We start from the raw sequence: 19,903 nt of genomic DNA, 5'->3' as shown, positions 1-19,903 counted from the left end.
GGGTCAGCACATTTGTTAATTTAAATCACAAACTGCTTCCGGGTACAAAGGTGCAATCTGGCTTCTGGTTTGCAAGGGGATGAGGGACAGAAAAACCCAGAAAGTGTCTTCTAGAGCTGGACGCAAGAGCTGTTCACTGCTTCCAAGTTCAGGCGCACTGGTGGCGGGACCCTGGACATAAAACTGCAATTTTTGTAGTCATAAAAATGTCACTGGTGAGAGTGTGACATCACCTGTTAAACGTGGCTGCCTTTGAATAAAGGAAAGCATCTGGAGAATGCTCCATAAGGGTGAGCAAGTCTGTGTCCAATCTGCATTGTTGTGTAGGTCCGCCTCACCTACTCTAGTCCCTCAGTTCCCAGCATGAACACAAATATTAAGATGACATTATTTGAATGGTTTATTCACTAGCAGCCTGGGTTGGGCAGGAGGTGGAGGAGGAGGTGAAGGAGGAACATTTTCAGGGCTCTGCCCCAGGAAACTCCAGGGAAGAGAAGCACTGTGCAGAAATCATGCTAACAGGAGGCTGATTCTTAGAAGAACAAAGTGGGCAAAAGACAGTGAGCAGCAATGAGGACTTTCCCGGAACATTTCTAACGTTCTGAAAGCGAAAGAAAATTATCCCAGGCTACCAAACCATTTAGGGATTTCTAACTACACAGGGGTCTCTGGCTAATTGTTTTGTTTTTTCCTTTCCGCATTTGGCTTTCTCAAACTGACAGAAGATATATATTCTTTTTTTCAGAAGACATTTTTGAATTGAAGGTTTTGCTTGTAAGTGGAGCTGCCAGTTCGGACTAATGGAGGGGACCAGTGGGGAAATTATTTTTATTATATCTCGTTGCAATCATACCCACTGAAGGTATTAATTACAAAACAGTATCTGATTTTTTTCATATAGAAACTTTTGTTTCCAGGTTTTCAAAGGCTTTGGCCTTAAAAAAGTTCCACTTTATAGGTAGGAACATTGAGGACTAGCTATTTGGTTTCTTTTCTCTGGACCATACAGCTAACTACAAATTGTGGGGTTTGGGCACAAAAACTAGGTGACACCATCTCATCAGAGAGCCAGGATTGGGGCTGGAACTTTGAGTCTGGGGTCCTTAGCCTTCTGTGCTGGCATTTCCTGCCGAGAAGCTGGTCAAAATGATAATAGGAATAAAGTATGAAAAGGAAGCATGTTTTCAAGTCGCTAGTCCTCTCAGCCTGTCCTCATGTACTTAAATGAGCTTTACATGCTCATGATTTTCATGATTCCATGCTTGCTGCCTAGAGGAGGACAGGCTTGCCTGGGCCAGGCAGAAGGCATCCCACTGCTTTCTGAAGAAAAGAGAAGACTCTGTGTTGAACCTGTCTCCGAGTTGCCATCATCCCTATTTTCCTGACATTTCCCACTTTTGTGTTTGTGCTCCCAGAGTTAAGGGTGAAAAAGCTGGGAAAAACCACCCAGGAAGGTTGGAAGACACCTATGTTGTAAATGCCACCTGCAAAGGGCGGCACATTCCAAGTCTGTCCCCGGTGGTTCCCCATATCCTGTGGCCGGAGATGGGCCTTTCAGAGTTCCTTGACCTTGGGGTGAGCTTGCACGGGGCATGGGCAGCATTCAGTCACAGAGCCTACCAGCAGGCTTTGACATTGCATGTGGGATATGCAGCGACATCCCTTCTGCCTTGAGGTCTCGGGCCATGGGAAGTCCCAGGGAGCTTGGGTTAAATCCCTGCTCCACTGTAGTGTGACCCACTGAGGCTGTGACCTCTGAGCCTCTGTGGTCTTGTCTATGAAATGTACCATCCAGTGCAGTGACACCTATGGTGACCTGGCCTAGAGGAAGACTGACACTGGTGTTGCTTCATCTCTCTGGAGATGACTTTGCTGTTAAAGAAAGATATGAGAGTCATTTTAACAGTTGATGGGGGACCCAGAATTTTAAACATTTTTTTTCAGAAGATCCCATCAGAATATTGCAGTTTTGGTGTCTGTGCTTACGGATCTGTGGAGGTACTGGGGATGTAGGATAAAATTAGGTAGTACCATGTTAGGTAGAATAATTTAAGAAACAATCATTCCTGGAAGCAATTTGTCTTTCTTCTTGCCTTTTATTTTTTTAACTTAAGAATAATATTTCTTTTTAATATAGAGAAGCACTAAAGAGGAAATAAACAAAAAAAGACATAATCACTCAAGTAACCTTTTGGTTTTTTTTGAAAGAATGAAAGTAATATATGTACATTGTTAGAAAATTCTAGCAGTACAGAAACATTGAAATGAAAAGTGAAAGTTTCTTCCTATGCTCATCTCTGTCCTTAAAGGTGAACACTGTTACAATCTTTTATGAATCCTTCCCAGAAAAAAAAAATGCAGACAGCAGAATCTGTTTCTGTATGTGTGCTATTTAACAGTGCCCACCAAGGATCTGTGCTATATACACACAGATAGGGTCTGGATATCTGATCTCTGCATACCAGCAGCTTCAGCTCCACTGTATTCACTTTATTCTCCTGAAAGGATGCATATCAACAGGGTTTATTGAAAACAGAGTATTTGTAAAGAGGGCCAGCTTCGAGCTTTAAATGAATAAAGGCAGGATTTTGTTGCATTCATTATTGGAGCAAGTGCTTCAAATGGGTTGTAATAACGTCTCTGGGAAAGGTGGCTGTTTTTCGGCAAGGAGGAAGGGAAGCAAACCAAAGGGAAGGAGACAGAGAGACAAGAGACAGAGTTTTGTCCTTCTTGACATTCTGACTTGTTTTCCAGATCACCGAAGGGCATTTAAAGCTTTGAGGGGCTCGCAAATGCAGTTTTCCTTTCCTTTGAAGAGAGTCTGTCTCTCTAGGTCAGGAAAGAGAGAGAGAGGCAAAGGGGTGGGGAAAAATGTTGGATAGGAATAAAATGTAAATATCTAGTCCTGGCATAAGCTTGCTTCTTACCTGTCCCAAATTCACTTGGAATCCCTGTGGAATTAGCCTCCTGACGGATGAACCTTGCTCATAGACAACTGTGTTTCCCCATTTGCTTGTTTCTTGACTCCTGTTAAAGAGGATGGGATTTATTTAATTGAATGGTGGTTCAGGTTAAAGCACTCTGTAGGTTTCCTGGCATCAGCTTCCCTAGCTAGAATTACATTGGCCTGGGTTTCTTTTCAAAAGAAACTCTACCTGCTCCATGTTATGCTGGATAATATGAATTTAGAATCTTGCCAAAATGTGCCTGAGGAGTTCAGTTGAAAGGACTGTGCATCCAGACAGCCTACATAATGAGAAACACTTGATTCTCTTCTTTTAATGGGCAGGAATTATGCGCAAAATGGTATTTGGTCTTCACCTTGACCTCGCTGTCTGAACTATAGCCTCATTCACTGAAGAAATGTCCCGTGGCTGAGATAGTTCTAGCCAAATGATTGGATCTCCATTTAGAAAAAACAAAACAAAACAAAAAACTTCTGTTTTTGGATTCTTCTTCTCTTTTTCTTTTTTAAGGCCAGAGCAAGGAGGACTCACAGTGCCTCTTTTTCAAGGCATTACAACAAGAATCACACATTTAGTCAGAATCCAACTCGGGAATTCTAAACACTTGGAACAATTATACTCAATTTAAACAAGTCTCTTCTTTGGAGTTGAAACTGGTTGAAACTCCTGTTTCACTCTAAAGAGCTCTTCTCCAGGAGAAGCAGTCTGTGATCTTGGTCGGAACACACATCTGTTACTGGGCTGGCCAAATCCAAAAGTGGAATCCCAATTACAGTTTTCATGGCTGATGGAATTTCAGCTGCACTGCAGTTGAACCACCTGGGCTGCCTCCACTGTCTTTTTTCATCTTTAGGATGAAATAAGCTGATCGAGTGTTCATTCAGCTCTTAAATTACATTTCCATCCTGTAACATTTTATTTCCTTTTTCTCTGGTGAGATATATTGACCAATGGGTTATCTCCAGTTTCTTAGACCAGCCACATAGTGTTCACTTTTGGGAGTTCTCCTGGTCGCTGGTGGATGTGGTTTTAGCTTCCTAAGATTTTTTTTTTTTACCCCAAACAACACACAACAGAATGAAAATTCTTTAACTAGTTGGTTTGGATTTAGCAAGAAATCTCTTGGAGGAAAAAATGAGTGAGATATTTGAATGAATTGAAAGAAGTAGATTTTTTTTTTGAAAAGTTGAATTGGAACCTAGAACCCCATGAAACATTAAAAAAAAAAAAGAAAAGAAAAAAAGAAACAAAGGAGAAAGAAAAAAGAAAACATTCCTTAGGCAAACAAGGTGTAGAAAGATTAGCTTGAAGATCTAAGAAGCCAAAGGTATCATTCTGGCCACCAGGGGGAGCACACATTGTTCCATGAAGATAGAGGGGAAAACAAAGCTAACAATCTACAAAAATACTCATCATTCTGGTGAACCTGTCTGGGTTGTGAACAATACCTGTTTACGAGAAGAGCGCTTTTGTTGTTGATATTCTTATTGTAATTGTTGACTAGACACTTTGATTCTGAGCAAAAAGGACCAGTTGGGCTTGTGGTGAAAAATGGATTTTTTGGCTCATCCACATGGGAATTATTAAATAAATTAGCTGAGAATTCAAGAACCCCTTATAAATAAGTTTCACTTCTGATTTTGACTCTGGTAGATACATACATCCAATTATCTGAATACAGAACAAGTAAATATGAATTTGAAAAAGCAACTTGTTCGAAACATATTTTTAGGAAATACAGTGGATTTTATCTGTATTTGTGCAATGTTGATGTTTTTGATTAATTTGAGTTTGAATCTCAATTTTAAGCAACATACCCATTTTTAATGATTTTTGAAGTTCTTAATCGTGTAAGGTCACAATTTACATTTACAGTAACAGTCAATGTATTACAGAGAGGCAGCAAACAGCAAGGAAAAAAGCTTTTATTTTCCTTACTTTTCTATTTATTTTAGGATAAAAGCCTAAATAAAGGCGGGAAGGCTCTTTTACGATTTTTTCCGTTCTAACCATTTTTTAACCTGGACTTTTACATATACTGAACTCATCCTACCAGCTGTGAATCACCCCATGGGCGGAAGGTAGTCTAGGAAGGGATGGGGTACATGGTGGCTAAAAGTTGGCAGAGCTAGCTAGGTTCAAATCTCAGTTTTACCACCTGGAAACTGTGGTGCTTTGGGCAAGTTTATACAAAACTTACCAGCCTCAGTTTCCTTGTCTGTTTAGTGGGACTAATATTCCCTCCTGGGGGCACTTCTGTGGATTAAATTTGATTATATGTAAAGAGTAGAGACTTGCTTTGGGTCAGTCAGTCGGGATTAGTTTTATTATTGTTCTTTTCTTCTTGTCCTTTGTGCATTCCCATCAATATTTTATAGTGAATTCATTCATGTCACAGCCCTGCAGACCATATTTTCTATATATCAGATTTGTGAAAAATACAGAGACCTTCAAGACTGCTAATGCTAGTCTTGGAATTTCCTGAAACTTTCAACAGCATCAAAGGGAGTGCTACTGTCAGCTACTAATCAGAGCTGGTAGCCCTGGGACATTCACCAAAACCTAAAGAGTACTTGATGATTTTATGGTTAAACCAGTGAGGATTAATGACCGGCCAGGTTGCCATCATTACCGTGTTGAAGTAGATTTTATGTGCCAAGTGCGCTTAGATCAATGTCATGTGACTATGCTTCCTGTCAGGTCAACAGACCAGAAACAGAGCCCTTGTCCTACTGTGTTCACCTCAAGGGGGCCAAAAAGCCTGTTGCTTTTCCTGCTGACTATAGCATGCTGATTATTGGCAGCCATGTTGGACTTTGGCCTTTGTCTTCCTGCTCCATACTGATTAAATGTTTTGTAAAAATAAAGCCACCCCCATTCCTGCCTTCTCCCTCTGGCTGGCTGCCACTGGGGACACAAAGAACACAGAAGCCTTCAACTCAATACCTTCAGGAAGATCCTAAGAGACATTTCAGGACATCAGGAGAGGAAATGACTTGTCCCCATCAGGTGTCCATTTTGGAGCTTGAAGTGTAGGTGAGATCTTCATATGTTGTTGTTTAATTAGAGGAAATCCACACATGCTCAAATTTGTGTGGCAAAAGAACATTTAAAGTGTAGCTCTAGAATTTACTATTTTAGTAACATTCATATGCATCCATCTACATCTTTTTACTTAATGCTTCTTTGCTCCAGAGGGAGTCCATGGGTTTTTTCCAAATGTTTGTAGCCTTATCAGTTGTGTGTGAAAGGTGTCTACTGATTGAATATGGCAGTTGCGTTCTGACTCCAAATTATTTGGAATTTATTCTCACAGAACGGATGCTTTCAAAAGTAAACAAAGACATTAAAACATGTGTAAAAAGACTCTGTCACACATTGTGAAGTGCAAAGTGTAAATGAATTTTTATAAGCATATGGATCTCATTTCTCTTAGGGTATGCATGAATTTAAAAATTAAAAGAAAATGTGCTGGCTACAATGTGTTTTTAGTTCACATTAGACTTTAAAAACAATCAGAGGTGCCTAATATATTCATAACGGAGCAGACTCCTTCATCCTATGATGTCATTTGAACCATGGGATAATGATTAATATTACCCCCAAGAGTCTTTTTTGAAAGAAGCTCCAGAGTGGCACTTGCAATTTGAATTTCTGTTTTTAAGCACATTCTACAGTTTATGGCCAGACTTCTTTCTTCCTGCACAAACTTCCAGGTTGCAATGCTCAGCACACTATCACTGTCATTTAAGGTTGGCTAGCACCATAGTGCAGTCAAATAGTTGAGGCTTCATAATATTTACATTGAAGTGGAAGAGGTGTGAGAGAGGAAAAAAGTGCAAGGGAAGCAATGTTCAGCCCCTGTGGTCACATGGAATGGATTCTGTCAAGAATGTAAAATAACATTTGTATCTAAGTCATGCTCAGAATTGGTAAAAGATCTACAGTCCAGTCAAGAATGTAGCCAATGTTTTTAATTTCAGTTTTCATGATAACATAGCCTTAGAGAATTATTCAGGTTGTACTAGGCTCAGCATCAGAAGAAATTTTGGCTGCAAGAATTTCATTGCATTTAGTTAAGCGAAAACAAATTAGCATAGACATTTTTTTCTTGCAAGCTTCACTTTCTGCTGTGATGTTAGCAACTGCTGTTAAGAGTGGTAACCATTGGTCCAGTAAGAGATTTCTTTTTTTTTAAAGTTTTTTTTCTAAAGTATTAAGCTTTTTTTTTAAAGATTTTATTTATTTGACAAAGAGAGCACAAGCAGATATGGGGCTCGATCCCAGGACTCTGGGATCATGACCTGAGCTGAAGGCAGATGCTTAACCATCTGAGCCACCCAGGTGCCCCCAGTAAGAGATTTCTTTTGAGAGTTTAATACACGTGAAAATAATAAATGGTCTAGTTGACTTCCATCTGTTTTGATCAATGTAGAGCCTTTTAACTCAGGATTCCTTGGATAAAAATAAAATTTTCATACCCTCATACACGTAAAATATTATTGTTTCCAAAAAAGTATTATGGCTTAAAAAAAAAAAGAAGTAATATAGGAGAAAAAGTTCTAATCTTGAAAGAGCCATTCTCCCTGCCCCCCCACCCCATATAGATGGAGAATCTCTTGGATTCTCTTGTTTGTCCCGATCTCGTGGAATTTCTTGTTTGTCCCAAGCTTTTCTAGCAGAGATAGACACCTTATCAATGATATCTAATGTAAAGCCTAGGATTTTTAAAGCCAGGGTGTAGGAGAACAGGGTCCATGAACATTGGCTATCACTTTACATTATTAAATTCACTTTTAAAAAGTGCATAGGCTCCCTCCATCCTCAACAATAAAGGCTAACATTATGCTTTTAATAGGTGCCGTGTATGTTTCAAAATAGCCTATGAATATTTTCTAATTCAATCCTCACAGACCCTGGGGGAGATACTGTTTCTATCCCCATTGGGAGATGAAGAAATTAAGGAACAGAGAGGTAACATGACTTGCCTGAGGTTATTCAACTAATAATGGCAGGTCCAGTACTCAAGTCCATACACTTTGGCCTCAGAGCCTGTGCTTAATCCCTACAAAACCAAGAGATTCTGATAAGCCCTCAGTGATTTCACCCTTTCCTCTCCCTGACCCCAAGTGGAGAGTCTCTGCCCTTTAGGTCTTACCTGTTTCTGATGCTTATATGATGTTATATTTGGAAAGTCCCTACATTTGGGATTGGTTCCAAGGCAGTGCAGAATTATCATCTGTACGTGACATTTGCAACATTACCATAGATGTATCAGCTAGCCATTGCTCTGTAACAAACCGTTCCAACACATAATGGCTTAAAACAGTGATTTATGATTTCTCATGATTCTGTGGGTTAGCTGGGTGGTTCCTCAGCTGATTCCCCCAGGGCTCACTTATGCAGCTTTATTTGGTTGAAGGTTGGCTGACCTGGCTGGCAGTTGGTGCTGACTGTTGCCTGGGGCTCCACAGGTCTGCCCCACATGGCCTTTTCTCATTCAGTAAGCTAGACCAACTTCTTTGGTTGCCCTTGCAGTCCCAGGGCAGCAGTCCAAGAGGGCCAGAGTGGAAGCTACAAGGTCTTTTAAGGTACAGTCTTGAAAGTTGGATAATGTCGTTTCCACAGACTTCTGTTGGTCAAAGCAAGTCACAAGGCCAACCAAGACTCCAGAGATGATGAAAGACTCTAGGGTTTCCACTTCTTTATGGGAGAACAGCAAAGTGACTTTGCAAAGGGCCATGACTACCCAGATGGGAGGAATTTATGGTCAAGTTTTTCAGGGTTATCAATTTTTAAATAATCACAACAAAATATAGTTTTTACAATATTTACAATGTTATCTTTAATGGCTTGGAAGTCATTTCAGCATCTTACTTCCAGGTGCTCATTAAGACATTGACAATCATTTTGTTAAACAAACGTTAGATATGGAATCGGGGGCACTTATGGATTGTTAGTAAATCCAATATGAATGAGAAGGGTGAATAAATGTGTTTTCTTTTAAAACTTCTGTCCAGTTGTCTGCATTCTGGAGGGAACAGGGGATGTAGGAAAAAGTATAGATATTTGATGTTTTATTTTGATACCTATATGTAAACAGTAAACTGAAAAACTAAGAAAGTCATATATCCCCTGATTTTGGCTTCAATCATGTAAACGGTTCAATTCCTGCTTTCAGACTTTGCCCTGGGTCTGGAGGCCTCCGTGAAAGGAGACCAGACACACACACAGTGCTGTGAACAGGTCATTTTAGCTTTGTTTCTAGCAGGATCAAAAGCAGAGGGCTAATCAAATGCAAAAGCCTGTATAACTGCCAGCTTTTAAACACTACTGGGTGAAGGCAAGGCTTAAGTAAGTAACTGGAATGCTGGGGACCTGAACACACTTGTGTTTTTGAGATTCATTTGATGAATCCTTAATGTTCTATGCAAGAATTTAAATTTTTAAAAATTTTTTATTGAGGCTTGGCATTCAGCTAAGAACTAGGAAAACAACCTGCTGTTTATACAGAGAAGGGGAGAAAAAAATCCTTGTCTTTAGCAGAAAACTCAGCTCTCAGCCCTGAAGCCTTGGCATGCAAGTTCATGTCTGTTCAGGAGCTCCTGGTGTTTCATAAGCATGAGGCCCGTTTTAAGGCGCGTGAAGTTCAAGACCACCACGTGGACATCCCCACGGTCTTCCCAAATCCAAAGTTTCACTTGTGTTTGTGGAAGGTAGGGACTGTGATCACGGTGCCAAAACAACATGGAGCCAAGAGGGAGACTCTGGATTCAGATCTGAATTTGAGCCCCTGTTCACTGCTGATGGGCTGTGTTAACTGGGGAATTTACACTGTTTCTCCTCAAGCCTCAAGTTCCTCATCTGTGAAATGGGTCTGTATAGTGGTGCCTGCCCCGTGGGATTGCCACAAAGGCTACAACAAACCTTCCTGTTAGTGCTTTTAGCCCAGGGTCTGGAGGATGATCATTATTGGCAGTTATTGTTGAATTTTGGATTCTGTCTTTGGGATCTTCAAAGATCTCACATTTCAGGTTTTCACTTCAAATATTACCCCCAAATTGCCCGTAGGACTTGCAGTCTGATAATCTCCTTGGTATCATTGCACTCAGCTAATTCAGTCAAAAAGAATTCAGTCACATCCTTTTTAGAAACTCATCAAGTGAAAACCTCATGAAACATTTTTTGACCAGTTTAACTGGTCTACCTGATCAAAAAAACTGATCTGGAAGGATTGGTCTCTATGTCCTGGGCAGGTGGCTTCAAGGGTTTTTGATCTCTGCATTCAGTCACACAGGGTCCTGTGCTTAGAAGAAGCCCAAGCTTGGCTTAATGTTCTGTTGTTGCCCTTTGGAAATTATTAATAATCTTTGAAAAAGGAGCCCCATGTTTTCTTTTTGCACCTTACTTTAAAATTATGTAGCTGGTCCTGATCCCAGGAAAGACATTTTATTTTATTTTTTTTTTTAATTTTTTTATTGTTATGTTAATCCCCATACATTACATCATTAGTTTTAGATATAGTGTTCCATGATTCATTGTTTGTGCATAACACCCAGTGCTCCATGCAGAACGTGCCCCCCTCAATACCCATCACCAGGCTAAGCCATCCTCCCACCCCCCTCCCCTCTAGAACCCTCAGTTTGTTTTTCAGAGTCCATTGTCTCTCATGGTTCTTCTCCCCCTCCGATTTCCCCCCCTTCATTCTTCCCCTCCTGCTACATTCTTCTTCTTCTTTTTTTCTTTCTTAACATATATTGCATTATTTGTTTCAGAGGTACAGATCTGAGATTCAACAGTCTTGCACAATTCACAGCGCTTACCAGAACACATACCCTCCCCAGTGTCCATCACCCAGTCACCCCATCCCTCCCACCCCACCCCCCACTCCAGCAACCCTCAGTTTGTTTCCTGAGATTAAGAATTCCTCATATCAGTGAGGTCATATGATACATGTCTTTCTCTGTTTGACTTATTTTGCTCAGCATAATACCCTCCAGTTCCATCCACGTTGTTGCAAATGGCAAGATCTTATTCCTTTTGATGGCTGCATAATATTCCATTGTATATATATACCACATCTTCTTTATCCATTCATCTGTTGATGGACATCTTGGCTCTTTCCACAGTTTGGCTATTGTGGACATTGCTGCTATAAACATCGGGGTGCACGTAGCCTTTCGGGTCCCGACTTTTGTATCTTTGGGGTAAATACCCAGGAGTGCAATTGCTGGATCATATGGTAGCTCTATTTTCAACTTTTTGAGGAACCTCCATACTGTTTTCCAGAGTGGCTGCACCAGCTTGCATTCCCACCAACAGTGTAGGAGGGTACCCCTAGGAAAGACATTTTAAAAGGCAGTGAAGGCTGAGAGAGTCCTGGAGAAGTCTGACCAAGACATATGCCTGTCCTGCTGAAATGACTGTGACTTCAGAGCCAGTGGGACAGAGGACAGACATTCCTGGATGTGGTAGTGGTTGGCTTTTATTTTCTTTCTTGACAAAATAATAACTTTTAACTTTTAATTTATTTCTATTTGTTTTATTTTAATTTTAAAATTTTTTATTTTTAAGTAATCTCCACACCCAACATGGGGCTCGAACTTACCACCCTGAGATCAAGAGTCACATGCTCTACCGACTGAGCCAGCTAGGTGCCCGCCCAAATAATAAATTTTTAGAACATTGACACAACAAATGAGACCATAGCAGAGCTTTCCCAATTTATATAGACAATTTCATATTCTTTTAGGCGGTTCTAAATAATCTTTTCCCTTGGCAAATATTTATATAATGCTAGGGTAAGGAAGGACTTCATGTATGTGATATTAAAAACACAAGTCACTGTAATAAGAGATGAGGAAGGACACTATATCATACTTAAAGGGTCTATCCAACAAGAAGATCTAACAATTGTAAATATCTATGCCCCTAACATGGGAGCAGCCAATTATATAAGGCAATTAATAACAAAAGCAAAGAAACACATTGACAACAATACAATAATAGTGGGGGACTTTAACACCCCCCTCACTGAAATGGACAGATCGTCTAAGCAAAAGATCAACAAGGAAATAAAGACTTTAAATGACACACTGGAACAAATGGACTTCACAGATATATTCAGAACATTCCATCCCAAAGCAACGGAATACATATTCTTCTCTAGTGCCCATGGAACATTTTCCAGAATAGATCACATCCTAGGTCATAAATCAGGTCTCAACCAGTACCAGAAGACTGGGATCATCCCCTGCCTATTTTCAGACCACAATGCTTTGAAACTAGAACTCAATCACAAGAGGAAAGTCGGAAAGAACTCAAATACATGGAGGCTAAAGAGCATCCTACTGAAGAATGAATGGGTCAACCGGGAAATTAAAGAAGAATTAAAAAAATTCATGGAAACCAATGAAAATGAAAACACAACTGTTCAAAATCTTTGGGATACAGCAAAGGCAGGCCTAAGAGGAAAGTATATAGCAATACAAGCCTTTCTCAAGAAACAAGAAAGGTCTCAAGTACACAACCTAACCCTACACCTAAAGGAGCTGGAGAAAGAACAGCAAATAAAGCCTAAACCCAGCAGGAGAAGAGAAATAATAAAGATCAGAGCAGAAATCAATGAAATAGAAACCAACAGAACAGTAGAACAGATCAACGAAACTAGGAGCTGGTTCTTTGAAAGAATTAACAAGATTGATAAGCCCCTGGCCAGACTTATCAAAAAGAAAAGAGAAATGACCCAAATCAACAAAATCATGAATGAAAGAGGAGAAATCACAACCAACACCAAAGAAATACAAACAATTATAAGAACATATTATGAGCAACTCTATGCCAGCAAATTAGATAACCTGGAAGTAATGGATGCATTCCTAGAGATGTATCAACTACCAAAACTGAAGCAGGAAGAAATAGAAAACCTGAACAGACCTATAACCACTAAGGAAATAGAAGCAGTCATCAAAAATCTCCCAAAACACAAAAACCCAGGGCCAGATAGCTTCCCAGGGGAATTCTACCAAACATTTCAAGAAGAATTAATACCTATCCTTCTGAAACTGTTCCAAAAAATAGAAATGGAAGGAAAACTTCCAAACTCATTTTATGAGGCCGGCATTACCTTGATCCCCAAACCAGACAAAGACCCCATCAAAAAGGAGAATTACAGACCAATATCCCTGATGAACATGGATGCAAAAATTCTCACCAAAATACTAGCCAATAGGATCCAACAGTACATTAAAAGGATTATTCACGACGACCAAGTCGGATTTATCCCTGGGCTGCAAGGTTGGTTCAACATCCGCAAATCAATCAACGTGATACAATACATTAACAAAAGAAAGAACATGAACCATATGATCCTCTCAATAGATGCAGAAAAAGCATTTGACAAAGTACAGCATCCTTTCTTGATCAAAACTCTTCAGAGTATAGGGATAGAGGGTACATACCTCAATATCATAAAAGCCATCTATGAAAAACCTACAGCGAATATCATTCTCAATGGGGAAAAACTGAGAGCTTTCCCCCTAAGGTCAGGAACGCGGCAGGGATGTCCACTATCACCACTGCTATTCAGCATAGTATTAGAAGTCCTAGCCACAGCAATCAGACAACAAAAAGAAATCAAGTCATCCAAATCGGCAAAGAAGAAGTCAAACTCTCACTCTTTGCAGATGATATGATACTTTATGTGGAAAATCCCAAAGACTCCACCCCAAAACTGCTAGAACTCATACAGGAATTCAGTCAAGTGGCAGGATATAAAATCAATGCACAGAAGTCAGTGGCATTCCTATACACTAACAACAAGTCAGAAGAAAGAGAAATTAAGGAGTCGATCCCATTTACAATTGCACCCAAAACCATAAGATACCTAGGAATAAATCTAACCAAAGAGGCAAAGGATTTGTCCTCAGGAAACTATAAAATACTCATGAAAGAAATTGAGGAAGACACAAAGAAATGGACAAACGTTCCATGCTCATGGATTGGAAGAACAAATATTGTGAAGATGTCAATGCTACCTAGAGCAATCTACACATTCAATGCAATCCCCATCAAAATACCATCCACTTTCTTCAAAGAAATGGAACAAATAATCCTAAAATTTGTATGGAACCAGAAAAGACCCTGCATAGCCAGAGGAATGTTGAAAAAGAAAAGCAAAGCTGGCGGCATCACAATTCCGGACTTCCAGCTCTACTACAAAGCTGTCATCATCAAGACAGTATGGTACTGGCACAAAAACAGACACATAGATCAATGGAACAGAATAGAGAGCCCAGAAATGGACCCTCAACTCTATGGTCAACTCATCTTTGACAAAGCAGGAAAGAATGTCCAATGGAAAAAAGACAGTCTCTTCAACAAATGGTGTTGGGAAAATTGGACAGCCACATGCAGAAGAATGAAACTGGACCATTTCCTTACACCACACACAAAAATAGACTCCAAATGGTTGAAAGACCTCAATGTGAGACAGGAGTCCATCCAAATCCTAAAGGAGAACACAGGCAGCAACCTCTTCGACCTCAGCCGCAGCAACTTCTTCCTAGAAACATCGTCAAAGGCAAGGGAAGCAAGGGCAAAAATGAACTATTGGGACTTCATCAAGATAAAAAGCTTTTGCAAAGCAAAGGAAACAGTCAACAAAACCAAAGACAACTGACAGAATGGGAGAAGATATTTGCAAATGACATATCAGATAAAGGGCTAGTATCCAAAATCTATAAAGAACTCATCAAACTCAACACCAAAAGAACAAAGAATCCAATCAAGAAATGGGCAGAAGACATGAACAGACATTTTTCCAAAGAAGACATCCAAACGGCCAACAGACACATGAAAAAGTGTTCAATATCGCTCGGCATCAGGGAAATCCAAATCAAAACCTCAGTGAGATACCACCTCACACCAGTCAGAATGGCTAAAATTAACAAGTCAGGAAATGACAGATGTTGGCGGGGATGCGGAGAAAGGGGAACCCTCCTCCACTGTTGGTGGGAATGCAAGCTGGTGCAGCCACTCTGGAAAACAGTATGGAGGTTCCTCAAAAAGTTGAAAATAGAGCTACCATATGATCCAGCAATTGCACTCCTGGGTATTTACCCCAAAGATACAAAAGTAGGGACCCGAAAGGGTACGTGCACCCCGATGTTTATAGCAGCAATGTCCACAATAGCCAAACTGTGGAAAGAGCCAAGATGTCCATCAACAGATGAATGGATAAAGAAGAAGTGGTATATATATACAATGGAATATTATGCAGCCTTCAAAAGGAATGAGATCTTGCCATTTGCAACAACGTGGATGGAACTGGAGGGTATTATGCTGAGCGAAATAAGTCAAACAGAGAAAGACATGTATCATATGACCTCACTGATATGAGGAATTCTTAATCTCAGGAAACAAACTGAGGGTTGCTGGAGTGGGGGGTGGGGTGGGAGGGATGGGGTGACTGGGTGATGGACACTGGGGAGGGTATGTGTTCTGGTAAGCGCTGTGAATTGTGCAAGACTGTTGAATCTCAGATCTGTACCTCTGAAACAAATAATGCAATATATGTCAAGAAAGAAAAAAAGAAGAAGAAGAATGTAGCAGGAGGGGAAGAATGAAGGGGGGGAAATCAGAGGGGGAGAAGAACCATGAGAGAGGATGGACTCTGAAAAACAAACTGAGGGTTCTAGAGGGGAGGGGGGTGGGAGGATGGGTTAGCCTGGTGATGGGTATTGAGGAGGGCACGTTCTGCATGGAGCACTGGGTGTTATGCACAAACAATGAATCATGGAACACTATATCTAAAACTAATGATGTAATGTATGGGGATTAACATAACAATAAAAAAATTAAAAAAAAAACACAAGTCACAAAGGAGAAGAGAGATCTGACTATATACAAATGAAATGTCAGCTTATTTAAAAGTATTATAAATCTGTTTTGAAGACCGAGGATACATTTGAGAAGAAACCAATCAGTAGGGGAAAGATGCTCACTGTGGTAGAAAATGGGCACCTGGAAAAAAACATTTGTATGTCAGTCACAAGGGCAAGAGCAAATGCCCTGGAAGTGATGAAACAAAGCCACACTTTCGTAGTAATCAAAGAAAGGCCAAATAAAACCAGTTACCATTTTTTTCTTTGTTCACTGAATATACAGAGATTCTTTTAAAACATCAGAGGGGCTTGTCAGGGCAGTGGGCCTGGTGGTTGGCAGAGGGAGGAGAATTTGGTGCTGTTGTTTCTGGCGTCCAGTGGGACAGTGTGGCAGGGCGGGGGTCCTCAGCAAGCAGACTCCAGGGGAAACTGGAGTGAGTTGTGCTGTGAGATCCGCAGGAGTGGCTGCAGGACAGCAGGGCTGTGATGCTGGGGACAGAGTTCTGAAGATGAATGGCCCTCCAGGGCTGTCCCAACCTTAGGGAGAGCATGGGGCCTTCACATCCCTGGAGTGGGCCACTGCTGGCAAAGGATGACAGGTGACTCTCTGCAGCTACGCCCTAGAGGCGGCATGGACTGTGAGCTTGTGGCACCCCAGCAGCTGTGGAGGTTCCTGCATTCCAGCACATTCCACATCAACAGATGCAGAGAGCAGAGCATCTACTAGGTGGAGGACATTTGGGTGTGGATATGACTCCCCAGTGTCTTCCTGAGCTTTCCAAGGGCAGGTCTGGGGTTCAGCAGTTGTGGTGGCCCAAGGAGGGCAGACCTGGGGCCCCCAGCTGCTTCCATTATGCACTGGGGAGCAGCTGCATCACCGTCTACCAGGGACCTTAGGACCAAACAAAGGCCACCCATACTGCTCCTTGACTTCTCTGTTCGATTTCTTGCAGTCTCACCAGGCCTACCCACAAGGATCAGTTTATAGTATGCTTACATTTTTATAAAATAACTATTTAATTTATATATGCTAAGCAAAGTTTTAGAAGTAGATAGGTCAAAGTGTTGAAAATGCTCCCCAAAGTGGTAGCTTGTTTTTTTTTTAATTTAAATTTAATTTAATTAACATAAATGTATTACTAGTTTCAGAGGTAGAATTTAGTGATTCATCACTTGCATATCACACCCAGTGCTCATTTCATCATGTGCTCTACTTAATTCCCATCACACAATTACCCCATTGCCACCCCTCCAGCAACCCTATTTGTTGCCTAGAGTTAAGAGTTTTTTTTTTTTAATTTTTTTTATTGTTATGTTAATCCCCATACATTACATCATTAGTTTTAGATATAGTGTTCCATGATTCATTGTTTGTGCATAACACCCAGTGCTCCATGCAGAACATGCCCTCCTCAATACCCATCACCAGGCTAACCCATCCTCCCAACCCCCTCCCCTCTAGAACCCTCAGTTTGTTTTTCAGAGTCCATTGTCTCTCATGGTTCTTCTCCCCCTCCGATTTCCCCCCCTTCATTCTTCCCCTCCTGCTACATTCTTCTTCTTCTTTTTTCTTTCTTAACATATATTGCATTATTTGTTTCAGAGGTACAGATCTGAGATTCAACAGTCTTGCACAATTCACAGCGCTTACCAGAACACATACCCTCCCCAGTGTCCATCACCCAGTCACCCCATCCCTCCCACCCCACCCCCCACTCCAGCAACCCTCAGTTTGTTTCCTGAGATTAAGAATTCCTCATATCAGTGAGGTCATATGATACATGTCTTTCTCTGTTTGACTTATTTCGCTCAGCATAATACCCTCCAGTTCCATCCACGTCGTTGCAAATGGCAAGATCTTATTCCTTTTGATGGCTGCATAATATTCCATTGTATATATATACCACATCTTCTTTATCCATTCATCTGTTGATGGACATCTTGGCTCTTTCCACAGTTTGGCTATTGTGGACATTGCTGCTATACACATCGGGGTGCACGTACCCTTTCGGGTCCCTACTTTTGTATCTTTGGGGTAAATACCCAGGAGTGCAATTGCTGGATCCTATGGTAGCTCTATTTTCAACTTTTTGAGGAACCTCCATACTGTTTTCCAGAATGGCTGCACCAGCTTGCATTCCCACCAACAGTGTAGGAGGGTTCCCCTTTCTCCACATCCCCGCCAACATCTGTCATTTCCTGACTTGTTAATTTTAGCCATTCTGACTGGTGTGAGGTGGTATCTCATTGAGGTTTTCATTTGGATTTCCCTGATGCCGAGCGATATTGAACACTTTTTCATGTATCTGTTGGCCGTTTGGATGTCTTCTTTGGAAAAATGTCTGTTCATGTCTTCTGCCCATTTCTTGATTGGATTCTTTGTTCTTTGGGTGTTGAGTTTGATGAGTTCTTTATAGATTTTGGATACTAGCCCTTTATCTGATATGTCATTTGCAAATATCTTCTCCCATTCTGTCAGTTGTCTTTTGGTTTTGTTGACTGTTTCCTTTGCTGTGCAAAAGCTTTTTATCTTGATGAGGTCCCAATAGTTCATTTTTGCCCTTGCTTCCCTTGCCTTTGGCGATGTTTCTAGGAAGAAGTTGCTGCGGCTGAGGTCGAAGAGGTTGCTGCCTGTGTTCTCCTTTAGGATTTTGATGGACTCCTGTCTCACATTGAGGTCTTTCAACCATTTGGAGTCTATTTTTGTGTGTGGTGTAAGGAAATGGTCCAGTTTCATTCTTCTGCATGTGGCTGTCCAATTTTCCCAACACCATTTGTTGAAGAGACTGTCTTTATTCCATTGTACATTCTTTCCTGCTTTGTCAAAGATGAGTTGACCATAGAGTTGAGGGTCCATTTCTGGGCTCTCTATTCTGTTCCATTGATCTATGTGTCTGTTTTTGTGCCAGTACCATACTGTCTTGATGATGACAGCTTTGTAGTAGAGCTGGAAGTCCGGAATTGTGATGCCGCCAGCTTTGCTTTTCTTTTTCAACATTCCTCTGGCTATGCGGGGTCTTTTCTGGTTCCATACAAATTTTAGGATTATTTGTTCCATTTCTTTGAAGAAAGTGGATGGTATTTTGATGGGGATTGCATTGAATGTGTAGATTGCTCTAGGTAGGATTGACATCTTCACAATATTTGTTCTTCCAATCCATGAGCATGGAACATTTTTCCATTTCTTTGTGTCTTCCTCAATTTCTTTCATGAGTATTTTATAGTTTTCTGAGTACAGATCCTTTGCCTCTTTGGTTAGATTTATTCCTAGGTATCTTATGGTTTTGGGTGCAATTGTAAATGGGATCGACTCCTTAATTTCTCTTTCTTCTGACTTGTTGTTGGTGTATAGGAATGCCACTGACTTCTGTGCATTGATTTTATATCCTGCCACTTGACTGAATTCCTGTATGAGTTCTAGCAATTTTGGGGTGGAGTCTTTGGGATTTTCCACATAAAGTATCATATCATCTGCAAAGAGTGAGAGTTTGACTTCTTCTTTGCCGATTTGGATGCCTTTGATTTCTTTTTGTTGTCTGATTGCTGTGGCTAGGACTTCCAATACTATGTTGAATAGCAGTGGCGATAGTGGACATCCCTGCCGCGTTCCTGACCTTAGGGGGAAAGCTCTCAGTTTTTCCCCATTGAGAATGATATTCGCTGTAGGTTTTTCATAGATGGCTTTTATGATATTGAGGTATGTACCCTCTATCCCTATACTCTGAAGAGTTTTGATCAAGAAAGGATGCTGTACTTTGTCAAATGCTTTTTCTGCATCTATTGAGAGGATCATATGATTCTTGTTCTTTCTTTTGTTAATGTATTGTATCACGTTGATTGATTTGCGGATGTTGAACCAACCTTGCAGCCCAGGGATAAATCCCACTTGGTCGTGGTGAATAATCCTTTTAATGTACTGTTGGATCCTATTGGCTAGTATTTTGGTGAGAATTTTTGCATCCATGTTCATCAGGGATATTGGTCTGTAATTCTCCTTTTTGATGGGGTCTTTGTCTGGTTTTGGGATCAAGGTAATGCCGGCCTCATAAAATG

This window comes from Halichoerus grypus, chromosome 10 (assembly GCF_964656455.1).
Source record: "Halichoerus grypus chromosome 10, mHalGry1.hap1.1, whole genome shotgun sequence".
Taxonomy (NCBI): domain Eukaryota; kingdom Metazoa; phylum Chordata; class Mammalia; order Carnivora; family Phocidae; genus Halichoerus; species Halichoerus grypus.
Note: the sequence above shows the minus strand (reverse complement) of the source record.